This window comes from Ambystoma mexicanum, chromosome 4q (genome assembly GCF_040938575.1).
Source record: "Ambystoma mexicanum isolate Mex_15411 chromosome 4q, UKY_AmexF1_1, whole genome shotgun sequence".
Classification (NCBI taxonomy): Eukaryota; Metazoa; Chordata; class Amphibia; order Caudata; family Ambystomatidae; genus Ambystoma; species Ambystoma mexicanum.
The window spans coordinates 500,265,428-500,282,297 of NC_090928.1; the positions used below are offsets into that span (position 1 = coordinate 500,265,428).

Consider the following 16,870-nt stretch of genomic DNA (forward strand, 5'->3'; position numbering starts at 1 on the left):
GGTGAGGATAAAGTATAGTTATTACGTTGAGAGTACTACTCTTACTTTTGTTCAAATAACCTTCACAAGGCTAAGCATCACTAGAAAAGCAATTGTTTTATAATGCCAGATATGGATAACTTCAAACAGGAAGACCTGATCATTCTAACAGTAGATCAACTAAAAGATATGTGTAAAGTCAGGTCTATCTCTGTTAAGGGCAAGAACAATGAAATGATTGAGAAATTGTTGAATCATCAAAGACTGGGAGGTAGAGCTATAACCCCTATCCCCCCAGCAAATGTGGATAATGTTGAAGAGGATGATAATGTTTCAAAGCCAGGCTCTGATATTGTTAAGGAGTTAGAAGAGTCAGAGGAGTCTCAGGATGTGAGCCCAACTGAACCCCTACTTGCTTTAGCTCCTCAAGCTTTAACCACAGGGACCCTACTAGGTCTAGTACTGAGTCCAGTACTGAGTCCAGAATTTGTCTCTCTTGAAAAAATGAGACTTGAGTTATAGTTCAAAAGGATTCAAATGCAAACTGAAAGTAAACATCAAGAACTCAGAGAAATGGAATTGAATCATGAACTTGAAATGAAGAAATTGTCTCTTGAAAATGGTTCTCTCCCAGAGTCGTCCAGGTCTTCCAGTCCTAAGAGTTTTTTTAAGCCTAAATCAGCTGTGAGTATGTATGAGGTGAGACTTGATATTGTAGATTAGTTGGCTGCTTTTGAATATAACAATGGGATTCAGGGTTTCACTGGGAATCAGTTGATTCCTTGGCTTTTGTCTAGGCTCCCCCAGGTTGCAACTGGTGCTGTAATGGAGGGGGGGGGATTGAAAGATTGGAGTATGAAAATGTGAAGTTAGCTTTGATAGCTAGATTTGGGAAAACTCCTTCCCAGTACCTTAAGAGGTTTATGACCCTCAAAATGCATGATGGTACCCCTTGGGCTACCTGGGTGTGTGAATGTTTGAAAAACGTAGATGGTTGGGTAAAGGGTTACAGAGTTGACACTTTTGAAGGAATGAGAAATCTATTTTTGTTAGGATTTATTTTTGATGCCTGCTCTCCTGAGCTGAGATAGCACTTGGCTGACTCTAAGAAAATTGATCCAAAGAAGTTAGCAAAGGCTGCTGACTTGTGGGTTGCCAACAGGGCTACTCACAAGGATTCTGGGACAACTCAGAAAAAGGATGAGGGGAAGCAGCAAAAGAAAGATGGCAAAGAGAATTCTAATACCTCCAATCCAAAAGTGGACCCCAAACATAAGAAGGGTAAGCCACCAGGGAAAATTAATCAGGCTAGTGAAACCTCTGGTGCCAAACCAGTGGGAGGTCAGTAGAGACCCCCATTTGTCAAAACATTTGGAACATGTTATGCTTGTGGGTCTACTGACCCTGTGAAAGGGGATACCAGATGTAAGGGTAAACCTTCAGGGGCCCATATTGTCTCCTTAGCATTCTCCTTAGAGGAAGAAGTACATGTGACAAGTGGTAACTTTCAAGTATTTGCTGAAGACCCCATTGGAGTCTCTACTAGTGTTTATTTAGTGTCCCTGGGTCTGTGGTAACAGCAGCATTTAGATGGCTATAATTCGATTCCAGATAACACAAAAGAATATTGCAAGGACAGTGTACTTGTAAATGGTCAGGAGACCCCTGCCATTAGAGACACTGGGCCAACATTACTGTAGTGGATGAATCTTTTTTCAAGGCTGAGGATGTTGCTAAAGCACCCAAAAGACTCCCTAAGCTTGCTGGAGGCCCTGTCCAAATGCTTCCTAGACTACAAGCGCTCATCTAGTGCAACAACATGACTGTCAAGATACCTGTTAGTGTACAAAATGAGGTGCTTGGGAGAGTCCTGTTGTGGAATGACTTAAACACTCTTGGAGTTGTGTCAAGCACCCCAGGCCTCCCAGCAAAAGGAAGTACCAAACTCTGGTATCATGCATTTTTATGAAATTCTCTGAAAACAAAAAGGGCAAATTTCTAGAAAGTTATTTGAAATATTTATTATTTAGACAAAGAAAATCCTGATGAGCATAAAGGTTGTAATAACAAAGAAGTATAACAGAAATTGTTAAAACACTCACAGTTGTAATTCACAATTTTGTTTAAAGAACAGAAAACAATCAATTATTCTTTTTATGAGAAACAGAAAAAAATATTTTTTAAAATAGGTTCTTCTTTGTTGTAAAGTCACAAAGAAGAAATAAAAAAGGAATGGAGTACTAGTGGAGAGAAGATATATTGACGGTTCTTAAGGTAAAAAATTCTTCCTTCTCTACACAGAACAACCGTATCCTCTCAAACTCTAACTCCAATATTCCTACTGACAGGTCTGCCTACGTGTAGGTGTCAAACAAATTTTTCAAGAAAAATCAAAGTTGACATCATCACAACAACGTTTCGGCTGAAATGCCGCCTGTCTGGCCATAGTTTCTTTACATAGTTGAAAGTTGCCTTCCTCAGGGCGAAAGAACCTCACAACAGTTTAACCCTGTGGGGAAGCAGAGATGAAAGAAAATGGAATTAAATTTAAAAGCATAATGGGAGTGAACTCCAAAATTTGAGTAAAGTTGCCCTTGTTGTTTAAAAGAGAATAAATTAGGAAATCAATTACCTCAATTTTGTAGGCTGTGGAAAAGTTAGAAATACAGGCGTGAAAACGGGCTCAGGGGCCCACAACAGTAATGCCTGAAGAGCGGAACCAACAGGGCCCTTGGTGTAACTGCATCGGGTCAGGTTGGAAAAAACAACAACTGAAAGGGAAGGGGGAACTTATCAGAATAAAAGTGAAGAAAAGTACAAATAGAGGTTATCCAAATGGGGAGAGGAGTATAGAGGTATGTACTCACATGTGGATTAAATCCTGTAACTAGATAGCATGCACAGTTGAAAGGTGCAGTCTGCGGAGTATATAGTGCGGAGAGCACATGCGTCGGGTAGGCTAGTGTGGTCCCCCTTTTATGCCAGTGATATGCAACCTCTCGCAAGATTTCTAATGTCGTATGAAACCCCCGATGACCGGCTGTGGCTGCATCATGGGCGTGATTTAGCATCAGGCTTCGGAAAGAGGTAGGGACCACCCACTGGTCACAGTCAGATATGGATCTTCTCACCAACAAACCGTCTTGGATTCGGAACATTTTTGGACATTTCATCAACACTCTGAGGTCCTCTTTCCCCATGCAATCAGTATCCGTCAGGGGAAGTTCTCAGTGTCCTCAATGTGTTGATAAAACTTACCAATTATTGGATCCTCTTTTTGAGCCATGATCAAATCAGCATCTGGGGTCTCCTTACTCCATTGGGCAGTCGAAAGTTCATGGTGAGCATTTGTCTGGGACCTAGTGATAGCAATGACCAGTTTTTCCCCCGAAAGGGACTTGATCTCAAGTAGATCCCCTTGGATGGCTCCGGTTTTAGCCAGCTGATCAGTTAAGTCATTTCCAGTTTTGTCTGGTCCCTCTACTTTAGAATGACCCTTGATCTTTTTCCAGTAGATGGTCGTCTCGCTAGAGGTGACCAGATCATCAATATTCTGTATTCGTTTTCCATGTTTTAGTTGTCTGTTATTAGCACATAGCATGCCTCTGGTTTTCCAATTAACCAGGTGCTCCACGAACCCGTTCTGGATATAATCTGAATCAGTGATTATGACCAGTTTGTGGAGTTGGTGTTGGGCAGCAGTGCAGATGGCTTGATGCACAACTGTCAGCTCTGCCACTTGACTACTACGGGGACCAATTTTGTACCCAGAGGAGACTTCTGAGGCATCATTCACCCATGCATTCCCCACGGCGGCCACCAATTCCTTTTCCCCGTTGTTGTCAACATGGTAGGAGCACCCATCCACATAGACAGTGGGCATTCCCTCACACTTGTCTTCTCCATAGACTTTGTGTGGGAATTAAGGTACGCTTCCATGTTGTCCTTGGTTTTAAGACTTTCGGCCTTGAGACAGTTTTCTCTGGAACAATCATGCAAGTCAGCGAGACCTTGCGCGAGTGGACTTGTAATGCATCGCCCGTGGAAGATCTGGAGTCGCTGGAGACGTGCCTAGCCTGGCGGCTGGGAACGTCTTTAGCGGTCTATGCTTCTCCCAATATGTCCGCCGGCACGTATTTACGCGGGACGCACCGAGGCTTCGGTGCGTTGTATCTGTTTACCTTGTTTGTGCTCAACGCTAGTTTTCCGAGCCTTCGTGCTATTCTGTAAAACTATCAGTTTTCCTGTATTTCCATACAGTTGTTCTTTTCTCACTGTGGTTCCCGTCTTAGTGGGTTTATTTTCTTGTGGTTTGTCTCTGTTAAAGTGCACCGAGAGGTAAGCCTTACACCTCTGTCTATCTCCCCTCCGTTTCTCTCCGTGTCCTGGCTCTTCCTGTCTTCAGCTCTCCTTTCCTTCCTATCTCTCCCTCTCTCTCTCAATCTCTCGCTCTTTCCTTTGTCTTACCTTCGTGCTCTTCTGTCCGGCCATCGGATGCCCGGAGTGCTCTTCTGTCCGGCTATCGGACGCCTGCGAGTGCTTCTGTCCGGCCTCCGGACGCCTGCGAGCTCCACAGTCAAGTTGCATTTCCTTTTGGATTGCCGTTTCCTCTCATCTCTGTTCCTTACCTTCACCACCGGTAATAGGAGCTGGACTTCTAAAGGACTCCTTTCCCGGATACTGGGAACAGTGTGTTCAGTTTCATTGGACTATTTATACTACGGATTCACTGCCTGAAACCTATGGAAGGACTCCGTCTCAACAGGGTTTTTTCTAGCCCAACGGCTTTTCCCCTGACATTGGGGACTGACTCCCGGGGGGCTCACGGGGCTTGGTTCCCCATCCGGTCACGGTGGCCTAAGGGGAGTCACGTCCGTATCTGCATCAAAAGAAGAGCAAGGAACCCAGAAAGCCTAGACGGAAGGACTCCACCGGAGATTCAGGTGAGGAGGAGTTGGAAAAGAGGGGCTCCAAAGGTTCAAAGTCTCACAGCACTCTTCTTGTTTTGGCCATATCTGACTTCCACAGGAAAGCCTTGCATTGACAGAATCCAGGAAGTAATTCAGGAATTACTCACATTTCCGGCCTGGATTCTGTGACTTTGAAGATATTGCAGAGGCTGGTGTGGCGTCTCCACTAGGATGTGATCCCCCTGGATGAACGGGCGGTAATTCTTCAATGCCCACACCATTGCCAGGAGTACCTTCTCACAATCGTTGAATTTTTCCTCCACAGAGGATAAAGTCTTCCTCGCATAGGAGATTACTTTATTGACTTTGTCATGCTTTTGGTATAATACTGCAGTCAAGCATGTGTTTGAGGACCCTGTCTCCAAGAAGAACTCCTTGTTTTTGGCAGGGTAAGCTAGGCAAGGCGCTTGTGAGAGGCTTTTTTTGAGATGTCTTACCTCCTCGGCTTGTTCTGGAGTCCACTCCCACTTGACCCCCCCTTCAGCAGATGGATCGGGGGTCTTGTGATCTCTGCGTAATCCTCAATGAACTTTCTACTGTAATTAGTCAGTCCAAGGAGGCTCCTTCGCTCCAGCAGAGTGTGGGGTCTTTTAGTTTCAGAAGTGCTTCTACTTTCTTTTCCTGGGGACAGAGACCCTCAGGAGTTATCTCATGCCCCAAGAAATGTACACGGGTCCTGCACCACTGTGCCTTTTGAAAAGATAGTTTTGCTCCGGCAGCCCTCAACTGTGTCAGAACAAAACGGATCTCTGCTGTGCGTTCCTCCACAGTTGAGCTTTTGATTAAAACATCATCTAAATAAGCCAGGTTACTCCTTTCACTCAAGTCGGGCATGTTCTTATGCAAGAAGATATTACATTAATTTCCAGAGTTGATGTATCCGAAGGGAGTCCGGGTCCATCTGTGCTGCTGCTCCCCAAAGGTAAAGGCCAACTTGTATTGGTCCTCCCTACTGACAGTTTTGGTCCAGTACCCATTGTTCAGGTCAATGGCAGTGTATACCTTTGACCCCTGGATCTGGACCAGCCCTTGGTCAATGTAGGGAAGAGGCCATCGGGAAGTGTGGACCCATTCGTTTAGCTCCCTCAGGTCAGCACAGAGTCTCCACTAGCCATTTGGTTTCAACATCCCCAGCACCGGATTATTGAAGGTTCTGTGGACTGGACAAATTATCCCACGGGACTCAAGGTTTTTAATTATTTCTGTGAGGGACTCCAGGGATGTGAGAGGCAAGTGGTATTGATTCACAAACACTGGAGTCATACCAGGGTCCGTGGGAATTGTTGTTGTTGTATGAATTTCTGTGCGACCACAGTCATATGAGTCCACCGCAAAGAGATTCTGAAAATCTAAGAAAACTTGTTTCAACTTTAGCTTTTGCTTGACTCTCTCTTCAAATAACAAGGGGGGTCCTGGGAGTCCCTCTGCCCGACATTAGTCCTGGTTACGTGGGACTTACCTTGAGTCTTTAGGTCACTATCTTTCACAAAGAAGAAATATCCCAAACATATCAGTCTTTGTCCTGCTCTGGGGCAGTTCAGAACCAAAAGGCTAGGCAATTCTCCTCTGAACAAGAGTACCAACAGCAACCCCAGGCACGTGTTTCGGTTTGGTTGGATCTCATCAGTAGGGTGGAGCTGTGCCTCTCTAAGAATAGTGAGCAAGGGTTCCACGTCTGGATTCCCCTAGTAACTTAGGGTGAGACCCAAAGTTACTTAAATATGCAAATTAACAAGGGCGGTCCCTCTACCAGACATTAGACTGCCAGAATAGACTGAATAGAAAAATATAATAATAATAATATAATAATATAATAATAATAATATATAATAATAATATACATAATACAAGAATAGAACAGACTGTAAGAATAGTGAGCAAGGGGTCCACGTCTGGATTCCCATACTAACTTAGGGTGAGACCCAAAGTTACTTAAATATGCAAATTAACAAGGGGGGTCCCTCTGCCAGACATTAGACTGTGCCTCTCTAAGAATAGTGAGCAAGGGGTCCACGTCTGGATTCCCCTAGTAACGCCCCTAGACGTCCCTCCCCAGCCTCCTGCCCAATTGCTACACCCTATCACCCTTACCTCTCCTGCTTGATATCAATTTAACATCGGCCACTCGTCCATGGGTCCCATCCCTGCTGAGAACCCTATCTATCTACTTTTCAGATCGGCTATCCAGCCCCCCTGGCGCCCTTATCTAGGAGGACCAGCTTACAGCATTTTGAAGTGCACCCCTTAACTCAATTGGGTAAGACTCTGCCTCTTCTACATTCCTTCAACAGGCTGTCATACCAAATTCTTTTGGCCTGAGACTCAACTAATTGACTCTCTTTTTCCTTTGTCTCCTTTGGTACATTGTCTCTTACTCTGTCTCAATTTTACTTTAATGTAACTATCAATTGTTATATGCTCTGCCCTGTTATTCACCCCGTCACCACCACTCACGATCACGGGTTTTGTTAATTACCAATCTGTTGCTACAATGTGCTTCCATTCCTCATTACTGAAACTATTTATTAAATACATGCATATTGAATGGAATATATATGTTATAAATAACAATGGGTATCACTAAGTCACTTCACGGTGCACATCACAACATCACCAAATCACAGCCTTGAAAAAGACTTCGGTTGAAATGCGCGTCGGCTGTGTAGCGAGTTACCATGTCAAAAAATTGTCATTCATTTCTACAATGATGTTTTCTTTGGTGCTAACTAACCAAAAATAAACAAATTAATGACTATGACCTGACTGGACCATATAATTGATCAAATCGCTCAACAGCGACCATTGGACCACCAAAGCCTACCAGTGCCCAACTGATCCAGAGTTTGTCATCCCCACAATTCTTACAAATAAATGGGAACCCCGGAGTTGGTTCCTCAACAAACCAGGATCCAGGCTGCTGGTCAGATTCGGAAACAAGAAAAGAGGAGATGCGCAGGAGAAAGGGAGTCCCGCCACGATTAACTCCACCCTTGCCAAAACTACAACTCAGGGACCAGATCCCCGCAGCACTCGAGCCAGCATGGCCGATTATTTAGAATCAAGGAAAACTGACACGAAGAATCTCTTTGTCGCAAAAGGATCCACAGTGCATGCATTTCCACCCACTCCAAGGGTGCCGGATAACCTCAGGCAACAATTTGTAAAACTAGAAAGACTTTGTACCAAGGAAATCAATAACTTCTGGGAGAGATTTACCCTCCAAACTTACCTGGAACAAGAGAAAATCCCAAGGGGCTTAAGAATCATCATTTTCCCGGACTTTACGACCCTGAGGACGCCGACCTGGTGGCCAAATGGGAAGAAAACCTCATCATGGGTTCCAAAATAATGATGGAACTACTCCTAGAACATGCTGATAGAGCACATGGGAGATTAGTACTACAGATAGATCAACTAAAAAATGACATTGAATCCAACAATTCGCCCACGGCAAATAAAGAAAAAAACTACAAAATCATGTACGAAATATTGCAAAATCACCAAGACGAAGTCAAAATCAGAAAATGCAGAAAAATTGCAAGGGATCAAAGAGACTACCAAGACAATAGAGTCTTCACCTTCCAACCAAAGTTTGACAATATACAAGGAAATAACTCCAAAGGAAGTTCCCCAGCCAGCTCTCCAGCAACATTGCATGCAGACAGTGAACCAGAACAAGAAACTGAAGAGAATGAAGACTGTGACCAGGCACCCGATACGCCACAAGCAGAGACCGAAAGGTCAGCACCCCACATAGAGAAGGAAGGGGCCGCATCAAGATTGTCCAGACAACATGAACTAAGCAGAAGCATTGGCTACAATTTCCTGGACGAGATCCAACGCTACAGGAAAGGAAACCGAGTCCCACAACAGCAACAACAACAACGAAATAACAAACAAGTCAATTTTAGACCCTACCCGCAGAAATATCCCACCAAGATTGGAGCCAAGAGAGGCAAGAGAGCGGGGACCAAGAAACGCCCAAGAAGAACAAGAAAGTGCTATCAGATTAACAAGATCCCAAACACAGCTACAGCAACGAACGCTAAGATAACATACTTAGTGACGAATCTCTCCAAACACATTCTCTCAGAGCATGACTCAGAAATCCTGAACAAAGGTCTCTCTTTCGCTCCAGCAAAGCAAACCAACTATGTGAATGCCCAGATCGACCTATTCAAATACATCAGGAAACTCAAAATCAAGATATTCTTCTCAAAACAAGTCAAGTGGAAACAACCCAAACCTGTACCAGTACCACTGAGCACCTTAGATATGGTACATCTTGAATGTACCCACCTCCTGACAACCCTGGATCATTCACCCAACAAGGAAACACAGACCATGCACCATACCATGCAAGAACTGAATATTGAAGAAAGCAACTTGAAAATACCAGCAATGAAACCAAAATCCAAATTCACTCCCAACCTACAAGGGGACAATGCAATAGACATTTTCAGCCTAGCGGTCACAAGAGACCTCCAAGCGTTACAGGAGCGCATGAGAATGAACCATTCAAGAGGAGAGGATAACATTACCAGTCCCGAACTACTCGTACTCAAGAGATTACAAGACAACCACCAAATCATAATCAAGGAAGCTGACAAGGGGGGCAACATGGTCATAATGGACAGATCTGACTATGCAAAAATGGCCCTCATCCATTTGACTAAACCTGGTTGCTACGACACCATAAGTAAGAACCCAACAAATGAAATCCTACGGAAGCCAGCAGCCTGCTGACCAAATGGCACATGACGAAATGAAATACCTACACCTATCACACCCTAGGATGCCGACGATCTATTTTTTGCCTAAAATCCACAAGATATTTGACCCCATACCAGAAGGACGCCCAATACTGAGTGGAATAGGATGGGTAACGGAACCTTTGAACAAATACATCAACAACGTCCTGGCACCTGAGGTCCCAAAGATACCAACCTCCCACGTTAAATTGCGCTACTAAATTTTGCAGGATATCGTGTGGAACCAAGACTACACTCTGGTAACTCTGGATGTTAAAGCCCTTTACACATCCATAGACCACGGACTAGCCCTAAAGGGCATTGATTTTGCCTTCACAACAGCATCAGCCTCATTCTGGTCACATTTGGAACTTACTAAAGAATTTCCGGAATTCTCACTGACCAATACTGTCTTCTTATTTGACCAACAATACTACAGGCAAACAAAAGGCATAGCCATGGGTGCGACATATGCACCCTCAATGGCCAAACTATTTATGCACCATTATGAACAAGTACACGCCTTCACTAACCACGACTTCAACAAACTGATCCACACTTGGATGCAATACATTGACGACATCTTGATGATCTGGTGTGGTATAGATGAAGAACTTGAGTCATTCAAACGCTATTTGAATGAGAACAATTTTGGGATTGAACTAACAGGGACCTCAAGTAAGGTGAGCATTGACTTCCTGGATATCACTATCACGCCAGCTGGCACAGAACTAATGACCTCAATTTATAGGAAACCGACAGAAGTCAACTCAGTCTTGCATGCATCCAGCTGCCACAAAAGATCGGTAATCAATAATATCCCCAAAGGTGAATTCCTCAGAGCCAAAAGGAACTGCAGCACCCGGCCATCATATGGAAACGAATGTGCAACACTTAGCAGATGCTTTCATGAGAGAGGATACCCGGACCAATCAATACAAGCAGCTATACCTATGGCTAACAGTAGAGAACGCAGCTCGCTTTTGACTCCCAAGGTACCCACCAGTAAACAGGTAACAAATGACAGCCCAATAAGATACATTACCCAGTTCTGCAGTGATAGCCATCAAGTACAGAAGCTTCTGACGAGACATTGGCATATCTTATCAATAGATGAGGATATCAAGGCATAGATCCCAGACAAGCCAATCCTAACCTATACCAAGGCCAGAACACTCAAAAACATCCTTAGCCCATCATTCATGGCGCCTATTCCAAAAACTGATGGCAACTGGCTCACCAGCAACAAACCAGTGGGCTTCTACAAGTGTGGAAACTGCTCCATGTGCAAATTTGCTACAATGACCAAGACTGTGACTTTTAGTACCAGTGACACACATACAATCAGAGAATACATCAACTGTAGATCCAAATTTGTGGTTTATGCTATTAACTGTGTATGTAATCGCAAATATATTGGTAGTACTAAAAGAGAACTCAGAACAAGGATCAGGGAACATCTAAATTCCTTACATTCCCAGGACACCAGATATCCATTGGCATTACACTGGCAGGAAGAACATCAGTGGGACAACAAGGGAGACATCACCTTCGTGGGACTGGAGAAAATATCAACCGACATAAGGGGCGGAAATAGAGAACTACAACTACGCCAGAAAGAAGCAAAGCTGATATGCAAATATCGCGCCGTTACTTTTGGATTAAATAGTGACCATGATTTCCATGTTTTCCTGTAATCAGTCGTACATAAACCTGTGAGAGTTTCTGCCTACACATGCATTATGGACGCAATTGTCGTAACTTCATTCCATGTACCAATCCTGATCAGGCTTGTTCTGGGCAATTCCCCTATATTTCTAAACTTCACCCCTGTGACGCAAACCATGACAGGTTCCCAACCCGCGGGACGGCCTTCTCAGACCAATCACACCGCTAGATGAACCAACCAATCTGCGCCATTCTCTTATAAATTCCCGAAAGTAGGGCTGATCCACAGCACACGGATTTCTGAGAATGCTGGCACGCAACGAACTCGCCGGACCCGGCCAACGGTAAGCCTCCCATCAGACGCCCCGTCAAAGACATCCCTCCTTGGCCACTTGCCCAATTGCTACACCCTAGCACCCTTAACTCTCCTGCTTGATATCTATTTAACATCAGCCACTCGTCCATGGCTCCCATCCCTTCTGAGAACCCTATCTATCTACTTTTCAGATCGGCTATCCAGCCCCCCTGGCGCCCTTATCTGGGAGCACCAGTTTACAGCATTTTGAAGTCCACCCCTTAACTCAATTGGGTAAGACTCCACCTCTTCTACATTCCTTCAACAGGCTGTCATACCAAATTCTTTTGGCCCTTGACTCAACTAATTGACTCTCCTTTTCCTTTGTCTCCCTTGGTACATTGTCTCTTATTCTGTCTCAATTTTACTTTAACTGTAACTATACATCTAGTCATGCCTAAATGTAACTATCAATTGTTATATGCTCTGCCCTGTTATTCACCCCGTCACCACCACTCACGATCACGGGTTTTGCTAATTACCAATCTGTTGCCACAATGTGCTTCCATTCCTCATTACTGAAACTATTTATTAAATACATGCATATTGAATGGAATATATATGTTATTCAGTAAAAAAACTTTGTTGAAGGGACGTTATGGTTAAGTTGCACTACTAAAAACCTATCAGATTCAGTAAAAAAACTTTGTTAAAGGGACATTTTGGTTCCAAGTAAAACCAAAAAACCCCGGAAATTCACCAGTTATGGTAAGCTAAGCAACCATAACTCGCGCCACCACCGTGCACTGCTAAGACTAACACCCAGGACATCAAAGATGACATCACAAATGTCATTGATGAAATCACTGATGACATCACATGTCTGGCTCCCCATTTTTTCCTTTACTGACATATCTAGTCCACATGGTTTTCTTCAGTAACAGTAAGGAATTAAAAGTGGAAAAGGTAGTATATTTGTAGACGTATCCTTCAAGTATATTCTTACAATAATTCCCTTAGGGTCCAGTCATATCATATGAAACATATACATAGGGGAAGACACAAGCTTGAAAGACAGCAATCCTTTCTGTGCATTAAAATTATCAGTAGAGTTATCAGCACTTTCTGATAGTTTTGATGTTTTTTATTACTGTACTTTCCCTGTATATGCTCATATTTTTATATGTTGTACTCACACTATTTTCCTTAGGGTCCAGGCACATCATGTGATATATATAGATAGGGTAAGTAACAGCTTTGAAACAGAGCAATCATTTCTCAACATAAATGTAATCAGGTTATGAACACTTTCTGCTACTATTGCTGTTTTTTTTTCTTACTTCAATTCCCTTGTATATATTCATATTTGCATGTGGTGTTGTCTCTTTGAGAGTTGTCTGTTATAATGCAATTATGTAGTAAGTGGGTTTTATTACCTACTTATCACAGGTTTCACTGTACGTAAAACTCTAATATGAAAACAGTTATCATTTCACTATTCAACATGGCAAGCTTATGAATATTGCACCTCCATCATGTATGCTGCACACAATGTCTATATTTCTACATGAGTACCTTAGTATACTGGATTGAAGTTAATAATAGAATGCTATTTATATCAATGCATATCTTAATGCACTGTTTAGCACTTGATATTTATTCCAATAATCTTTGACACTTTTTTTATTAACATTACACTAAGAATCCCTTGTACAGACTTTTCATGAAAGGTAAATGCACATGTGATGTCATCAGTGATGTCATCAATGACATTTGTGATGTCATCTTTGATGTCCTGGGTGTTAGTCTTAGCAGTGCACGGTGGTGGCGCAAGTTATGGTTGCTTAGCTTACCATAACTGGTGAATTTCAGGGGTTTTTCGGTTTTACTTGCAACCAAAATGTCCCTTAAACAAAGTTTTTTACTGAATCTGATAGGTTTTTAGTAGCGCAATTTAACGATAACGTCCCTTTAACAAAGTTCTTTTACTGAATTTCATAGGTTTTTAGTAGCGCAACTTAACCATAACGTCCCTTTAACAAAGTTTTTTTTACTGAATTTCATAGGTTTTTAGTAGCGCAACTTAACCATAACGTCCCTTTAACAAAGTTTTTTTACTGAATTTCATAGTTTTTTAGTAGCACAACTTAACAATAATAACTTTGACTTTATGTACATGTAATATGGAACATACTGAACCCTTTCTACTGAATTTGACGGTCCGCTGACATGTTCGGACAACAGTACCACCACCTAAAAACTCTGGGGGGGTATGTGTAATTGTATATCATAACATAGGAACATTTAACAAATTCACAAAGCAGCACACATACAAAGTATATGTAGTAATACTTAAGAAATGTAACCCATATATGTAACACACTAACCATTCATTTAAATACAATATGTTTTAAAATGGAACATACCAAAAGAAGATAAAGTGGCTTCCAACATAATTACCTCACAGACACTCCACAACTAACAGCAACACCAGACGTATAGACTACTGATTACATATCTTACCAGAAATAGTAAGTGCACTTCATTTTACTCATATATTTATAAACTTTCTATATTAGAAACAAAAAACATATTACTTTTTTGTTTTCTCACAGAAATGTGTAGTACTCTGGACTGGTTAGAGGAGCACTTCCCACGAGACAAAATGTTAGAAGATAGTCCACCTAATGGTACACACTTTACTATATAAACCAATTAATAAATATTATTTTGTATACATTCAACATATACATTTTTTTTACAGACCATACAAAAATTGCAACTTCCAAAGAAAAAGAAGCGGTGGATAACACTCTTGAACACATTACCCACAAAATGGACCAACTTATGGCAAATTTTACGGATTTAAAGAACTTTGTGGAAGATCACCTAAAACCACCAACTACATACCATTGTCCCACCTGTACTTGTCCCCCTCACCATATCCCATTCATTTAACCCCAAACTCTCTCCATGGACCACAACGTTTTGATGAGATTTCCATCCCTTCTTCACCTGATCCGACTGATATTGAAAACCCTAATTCTCCTGTTTTTGTTTCTGTTTCTGCCCCACCTTCTCAGTCATAAATTGTTTATATATGTTAAATAAAGTTACTTTTTTATATTGTGTTGTAATTACTTTCAGTTCTTTCCGGTAAAACCAATTTAGGTGTCCACGGACAGCGCGGTTGTTCGGAAATGTCCGGAAATAAACGAAAATTTAAGTGTCCTTAGGACACTATATCTCTCTGTAATGTTCTCATGCACGTTGAAAATGTTCTAAGAACACTCGTAGTGTCCTGAACTGTTCATAAATAAATGAAAATGGAGGTGTCTTAAGAACACTATGCCTGTTCGTAGTTTTCGCTAGCAAGTTGAAACTGTTCTAAGAACACTCGTGGTGTCCTGAATTGTTCGTAAATAAACAAAAATGGAGGTGTGCTTGAGACGCTATGTCTGTCCGTTGTGTGCACAAGTAAATTAAACTGTGATAAGAACAAACGGCTGTCCGTAACTGTTCGTTTTACGTGTGACGCACTTTTAATTAGTTCAGGACCCGAACACTGTCCGTAGAACATCAACACGCATGCACAAATCAATGTCCATACATTGGGTGTCCTGCGGACGGCTGCTACCTTAGCGAACATGCTCATGAAACAATCATGTGACCGCGCCCACGCTGATCGCGTGTTCTGAATGCGGACACTGTGCGTGTCCCCGAACACTTTAAAAGTACATTTCCAAGTAATCCACAATATTTCTCATTAAAAACTCAACATACCACAAATCCCACATACTAATCCTAAGTTTCCACATAGTTTTTGTGACTTTTTGAACCTTTTTTGGTGTTCGATCTGTCTTGCGGACGGCGCACATGTCCGCGAACCGCGCACAAGCACCCTTATAAAAGACCACGCCCTAGAGCTCATTCTCATTGTGTTTCTGGCTATTCCACAGAGCACACTGCATTTTGCTGCATACTTTGCAGATTTTGAGATTTACATCTCCAAGCCGATGACATCCATGGTTGCACTATTGCCACCTGGTGCTACATCTGCCTCAGCACCACCCCCACCCCCTCCACCACCAGCATTTCCCGAAGGGCCTGAAGAGGGGAACAGGAGTGAGGATACAGAGGAGGAAGAAGAGGATGACGAGAATGAGGTAGAGGAAAACCCTTCTACCCGCCCTTGGGTGTGGCGGTTGTTTACCGTTCATGGGAATGGTCCTAAGGCTCGTGCGAACCATGTCACCTGCAATGAGTGCAAAATGGTACTCAGTCGCGGGAGGCATGGGTCATATAGCTTTGGGACTATGACCATGAAGCGACACCTGAACTCAATCCACACTGGGGCCATTCGCAAGGTTGTACCTTGCAAAGAGCGTAGTAGGTTGATTGCCTCTACTTCATCCTCCGTTTCTGATCCTGTCACCACAAGGAACACCTCTGTGGGACAGCGTCTTCCTCAAGTTGCCTCACAGGCCATACAGAATTCTGATGACCCTTACCTTTCGAGGGTCACAGTTGTATGTATGTACTGTGACACAGTACTCTGCAGGGGGGAGCGACTTCACAGTGCTTTTGAGACTATCGTCTCAGAGCACGAGAAGACTTGCTCACTACCTAAATAAAACCCACTCTACATCTTCCTCTCTCAGCTTGCCCTTTCTTATCCCTGTGGTTGGTTTCCCCCCCTTTCCCCTCTTTTCCCCACCTCTTCTAGTGTGTCATGTGTAAAAAACCCAAAAAAATACAAAATAACAAAAATCAAAAAAAAAATAAGGCTCTTTTCAGAGCCGCCTTTCACAGTTAAAAAACAGAAGTAAAGATAAATAACGCAGGGCCCTTTGTATTTCTTGAAAGTCCGCGGATAGTTTGCGAACATAAAAAAATTGGGGAGCTACCCTATTGTAACCATTGCATTTTTCTCTGGGAGGAAGTGGTGGCTCTGAAAAGAGCCTTTGGGGGGTGTTTGTATGTCAAAAATTATAAATACTTAGAACCTACTTCAAAATGGATGCTGCATTTCTAAAAAAGGTCGCAATGCATTTTGTACATTTCTCAGAAAAATCTGATTGCCAGCATAGGTAAGATGGACTCCATCTCTGCGAAACATAATATTTTCATTGTGAAAAGAGGACATGCCAAAATCTCTTAGGAAGGCACAAACAGCCTTATCGACATTACGCTTTGCTTTCTCCATT

The 16,870-nt window shown here is 42.7% G+C and overlaps 1 long non-coding RNA gene across 1 annotated transcript; it reads right to left on the bottom strand.

The window, feature by feature from the left end:
- Positions 1 to 2,376: 2,376 nt before the first annotated feature.
- LOC138468536 (uncharacterized) lies at positions 2,377 to 2,940 on the bottom strand. Its single transcript, XR_011268311.1, has 3 exons — positions 2,847 to 2,940; positions 2,612 to 2,750; positions 2,377 to 2,488 (listed from the first exon to the last, which is right to left on the bottom strand). It is a non-coding gene; the product is annotated as an uncharacterized lncRNA (long non-coding RNA).
- Positions 2,941 to 16,870: the final 13,930 nt, after the last annotated feature.